Source organism: Oncorhynchus kisutch, unplaced genomic scaffold (genome assembly GCF_002021735.2).
Source record: "Oncorhynchus kisutch isolate 150728-3 unplaced genomic scaffold, Okis_V2 Okis06b-Okis10b_hom, whole genome shotgun sequence".
Classification (NCBI taxonomy): domain Eukaryota; kingdom Metazoa; phylum Chordata; class Actinopteri; order Salmoniformes; family Salmonidae; genus Oncorhynchus; species Oncorhynchus kisutch.
Genome location: NW_022261983.1, coordinates 9,380,150 through 9,386,400, shown reverse-complemented (window position 1 = coordinate 9,386,400; position 6,251 = coordinate 9,380,150).

Here is a 6,251-nt window from a genome sequence, read left to right as displayed (position 1 = left end):
CTTACCTAACCTACCCTCTCCTATCTTACCTGCCTACCCACTACTTACCTAACCTACCCTCTCCTATCTTACCTGCCTACCCACTACTTACCTAACCTACCCTCTCCTATCTTACCTGCCTACCCACTACTTACCTAACCTACCCTCTCCTATCTTACCTGCCTACCCACTACTTACCTAACCTACCCTCTCCTATCTTACCTGCCTACCCACTACTTACCTAACCTACCCTCTCCTATCTTACCTGCCTACCCACTACTTACCTAACCTACCCTCTCCTATCTTACCTGCCTAACCACTACTTACCTAACCTACCCTCTCCTACCTTACCTGCCTAACCACTACTTACCTAACCTACCCTCTTCCTATCTTACCTGCCTACCCACTACTTACCTAACCTACCCTCTCCTATCTTACCTGCCTAACCACTACATACCTAACCTACCCTCTCCTATCTTACCTGCCTATCCACTACTTACCTAACCTACCCTCTCCTATCTTACCTGCCTACCCACTACTTACCTAACCTACCCTCTCCTATCTTACCTGCCTAACCACTACTTACCTAACCTACCCTCTCCTATCTTACCTGCCTACCCACTACTTACCTAACCTACCCTCTCCTATCTTACCTGCCTACCCACTACTTACCTAACCTACCCTCTCCTATCTTACCTGCCTAACCACTACTTACCTAACCTACCCTCTCCTATCTTACCTGCCTAACCACTACTTACCTAACCTACCCTCTCCTATCTTACCTGCCTAACCACTACTTACCTAACCTACCCTCTCCTATCTTACCTGCCTAACCACTACTTACCTAACCTACCCTCTCCTATCTTACCTGCCTAACCACTACTTACCTAACCTACCCTCTCCTATCTTACCTGCCTACCCACTACTTACCTAACCTACCCTCTCCTATCTTACCTGCCTAACCACTACTTACCTAACCTACCCTCTCCTATCTTACCTGCCTAACCACTACTTACCTAGCCTACCCTTTCCTATCTTACCTGCCTACCCACTACTTACCTAACCTACCCTCTCCTATCTTACCTGCCTAACCACTACTTACCTAACCTACCCTCTCCTATCTTACCTGCCTAACCACTACTTACCTAACCTACCCTCTCCTATCTTACCTGCCTAACCACTACTTACCTAACCTACCCTCTCCTATCTTACCTGCCTAACCACTACTTACCTAACCTACCCTCTCCTATCTTACCTGCCTAACCACTACTTACCTAACCTACCCTCTCCTATCTTACCTGCCTAACCACTACTTACCTAATGTAGCACCACCTGGTGCCCTAACCAAAATACAGGGGGTGGTCCGCCCAGGTCTTACCTAGTGTGCCTAGACAGTGAATATACTACGGGTACGCACACACACACACACACACACACACACACACACACACACACACACACACACACACACACACACACACACGCACACACACACACACACACACACACACACACACACATACACACACACACACACACTGTGTGGATTATAATTAATGGGCATTTTGGTAGGGGTTGATACATTTTTCGGGAAAATCCAGTCTGAAACTTAAAAGTGGAAATTACAAACTTCAGAAGCCTTTTTAATTCAACCTTCAAATTTACATTACAAGTTTTTAATTTCCTGCATTTCAAGGAAGTTCTCCTGCAACAGGGTGATCACATTAAGATTCTACATTTGTAGCACCACTCCTCTTATCACAGGAAGATTCACACTTGACTATCTCTCCTCTGTGTCTGTGTCTCTTCTCAGAAAGACAATCAGCTGTAACCTAAACCCAATGTTTGCGCAGCTCAAGCAAATTAACTTCACAGGAATTAATAGGCCTAGCACTTCGTGGTAATGCTATATCACTGGCAAACGTTACCGTTAAAAGATACAGATGGAAATAGTGGCGAATAGAATGATGACAGGCTCTATTCTCAGAAGCCAGATGAAACAAAAGGAGAATGCCAACTGCCTGACTTCAACACCACCTTCATCACAGGAGGTGGTAATGGCTGGAGCAGAATCAGTGGAATGGTATCAAATACATTAAACACATGGTTTCCATGGTTTCCAGGTGTCTAATGCCATTCCATTCCAGCCATTATTATGAGCCATCCTCCCCTCAGCAGCCTCCACTGATCTCCATTGTATATGCTAACATAGCTCTAGAATGCTGTTATACAACTCATAATGCTGCAGGACTGCAGCAGCCAGCTTAGAGCCTCTGTTACTCGTCTACCTCTGTCGTTTCCACAGACGTGGTGTTGATGGATGTGTTACTGCATGTGTTTATACTGCCCTCTAATGACGGTCTCTTCTGTCCCCTGTGGTGTTTGACGCTACTACTTCGTTGTTTACACTCCTCCTCCCAGACAGAGATATAATGGAACCAAACACTGCCATTCTATTGCTCTGTTTCAATGTCCACACTAGAATACTAATGCAGCTTTAAGCTGAGAATGTACACAGCATCAAATGAACCTTACTATACTGAGTAAAAATATAAACATCAAATGAACCTTACTATACTGAGTAAAAATATAAACATCAAATTAACCTTACTATACTGAGTAAAAATATAAACATCAAATGAACCTTACTATACTGAGTAAAAATATAAACATCAAATGAACCTTACTATACTGAGTAAAAATATAAACATCAAATTAACCTTACTATACTGAGTAAAAATATAAACATCAAATTAACCTTACTATACTGAGTAAAAATATAAACGCAGCACGCAACCATTTCAAAGAGCAGTCTATTGAAATAAATAAATGATGCCTATAGATTTCATATGACTGGGAATACAAATACAGTATGTATCTGTTGGTCACAGATACCCCCCCAAAAATGTAGGGGCATGGATCAGAAAACCAGTCAGTATCTGATGTGATGATCATAATCTAATGATCTAAATCTAATGATCATAATCTTTTCCTCAAAGAAGTTCATGAATTTATCAATGCTGAAGTGAAAGCCATCCTCTCTTGGGGAATGCTGCTTTTAGTTAGCTTTGCGACAGTATCAAAAATAAATTTAGGATTGTTCTTATTTTCCTCAATTAAGTTGGAAAAACAGGATGATCGAGCAGCAGTAAGGGCTCTTCGATACTGCACGGTACTGTCATTCCAAGCTAGTCGGAAGTCTTCCAGTTTGGTGTGGCGCCATTTCCGTTCCAATTTTCTGGTATTTTCTGTATACCAGGGAGCTAGTTTCTTATGACAAATGTTTTTGGTTTTTAGGGGTGCGACTGCATGTAGGGTATTGCGCAAGGTTAAATTGAGTTCCTCAGTTAGGTGGTTAACTGATTTTTGTACGGATTTTTTAAACTGATTTTTGATGTCCCTGGGTAGGCGGAGGGAGTCTGGAAGGGCATCTAGGAATCTTTGGACGCTCCAAGAATTTATAGCACGACCTTTGAAGATCCTTGGTTGGGGTCTGAGCAGATTATTTGTTGAGATTGCAAACGTAATAAAATGGTGGGCCGATAGTCCAGGATTATGAGCAAAAACATTGAGATCCATTGAGATTTCACTAATAGGGAAATATGTGCACAACATTTGAGAGAAATAAGCTTTTTGTGCTTATGAAAAATGTCTGGGATCTTTTATTTCCATGACTGACCCAGCAGACTCGGACCAGCTCTGCAACACAGCTCTCCTCACAAGGAGCCACCATTGGAAGACACGAGGAGTTACTACATTACCTTATGGAAGGATTCCACACCTTGGTGGAACACCATGCCATCAGTGCAATGTTGGAACAATTCCGCTGACCATCTATTAGGCAGCAAGCCACAACAGAAACCTCCCAGACTGAATTCCAGAGAGAAGCCGTGGAGACGCACTGGAGGTCTGGAGCGTAGAGCTGGCACAATGCGTCCTGGCTGGATGCTTACTTTAGCCCGGCACCCGAGTTCTCTCAGAAATCATAGAGGACCTCCTCCGGCGCCCATGCAACTGTGCAGGGCTAGATTGTCCCCTGAGGAATGTTTACGCAGACTGAGCTCTAAAAGCTGTCTGTAATGTGGAACTTCACGACATTACATATCTACCTGTCCAATAAAAATCCCAGGCTCATCAGTAGGTACGAGCGTGCTTGTGGGCCATACAGGGAATCTCCCATCTCCTATTACTCATACTCCTCTTCATGCTATCTTGTTGTGGAGTGACAGGTCTAAATTTCTCTTGGTGCTCTTGAACTCCTGGTGTCGGAGCTGGGTATCTCCACACGACTCCTCTCCCTTCCTCTGGACACCAGAGCATTGGACGGGTGCTCTGTTGGCAGGGTCAGTCACGGTACAATTCCTATCAACCTGCGAGTGTCAGGAAATCACAATGAGACCATGCAGTTCCTGTTCTGCCACGCGCATTGCCTCAAGGCGGCGCAGCTCAAACCTGGACGTTCTTAGGTAAAGCCTCGGATTTCTCTGCCGTTCCCAGAGTATCAGGACCTACGGGAGGTTTTCAATAAGGTCCACATTCCTCCTCATCATTCCTATGACTGAGACATTGACCAAGACCATAGAAGGGTAAACTGAGGACACTGAAGGCAGGGATCATTCGTCCTTCTTCCTCCCCTGAGCAAGAGGAAGAGGTCAACATACCCTCAGTCCTGATGTTCGTCTGCCACTGTCGGCGTACCTGGAAGAGAGTGGACTGCCACCGAACCTCGGCTCCCGCTATCTTCTCGGGCAGAGGGTATGGCTGTCTACTCGGGATCTGCCCCTTCAGGTGGAGTCCCGCAAACTTTCCCCCAGTTTCATCGGTCCTTTCCCCATCTCTAAAATCTGTGGCCCCTCTGCTGCTTGTCTTCTGTTGCACTGGACCCTCCGTATCCTCCTACGATTCATGTGTCGAAGATAATGTGTCCTATATGTCGAAGATAATGCATCTGGGTCTCATCCTGAATCATGAGACACATAGACCACGTACGCCAAGTTCTCAGACTGCTTAACACCAAGTTACTGATGCTTCCAAACCCTGTGGTGGGAGGGTGTATGTTTGTATCACGTGCCTTAGATATGCTGCTTTAAACGTCATGCTTAAATGAAAAATTATCCCTTCAAGTCATGTTGTGAACTTAACCAAGGTTATATGCCTGGACCTACAAGGACAGTTGAATCATTGTACCTGATAATTGTATCTGGATGATGTCTACTCAAAACTATTATCAGAGGAGGAATGTGCACATGTGTAATATTTGTATAATGATTGTGTTTTCTGGGGAGTTTAATTCCATGGATTCTGATTGCTGGAATAGAGATACTGCAGGTTTAACTGGCCTTTACACAGTGGCAGTAGTTCCAAACACCCCCTTTGACTTCCAGAGATAGAACTGATGTGAATGGATTCACTCCTCATGAGAATGAAGGTTGAATCATCATTATTCCATAGAAATCAAGAAACAATCCATTTGTGTTCATTGAGCAAAAGAGAAAGGGACCTTCTTACTTCAGTTAAACTTTCCCTTTATTTGTCCTCATATGGAACAGAAAGTGACAATATAGTGAAAATGCCCATCTGTGCACTGATGAAATTAAAACTGTATTTTCCAGAATTAGGTGAAGACCTATCATTTCAGTAAAGACCTTTCTTGAGTGTTGTAAGCTGCCGATTTAGGGGAAAGACTTAGGGTTCTCTGAACACTTCAAAGAATGTATTCTAGGCAGTCGTCTTGCAACAGCCCTTTTCCTGGAAACTGGCTGGAGTTGTTTGACAAACAGTTTACCTGAGTCAGATTTGCACATTGATAAGAGATGTATAGAGCTTCAAGTACCAGGGCTTTTCAAGTGAGGTTTCATTTTCGCAGAGCCCACAAGGAGGAGGTTTGGTTGTTTCACTTACGTTTGCCTGTGTGTGTGTGTGTGTGTGTGTGTGTGTGTGTGTGTGTGTGTGTGTGTGTGTGTGTGTGTGTGTGTGTGTGTGTGTATGTGTGTGTGTGTGTGTGTGTGTGTGTGTGTGTGTGTGTGTGTGTGTGTGTGTGTGTGTGTGTGTGCGTGCGTCTCTCTCCTTCTCTTTCTTGACAGATTATAAGGAGGTTTACATGTCTGCACTCTTCTTGCCCTCAGAGTCAGTGTTCTGGATGTTTATTTTTTGAATTTTTTACTCTGAGCCTAGTAAGTCTTAGTGGCTGAGCCTGCTGGACCAGAGGTACTGTAGATAGCATGTCCCCCAACTGACCTACTGTAACCGGTCCACAATACAGACAGTACACA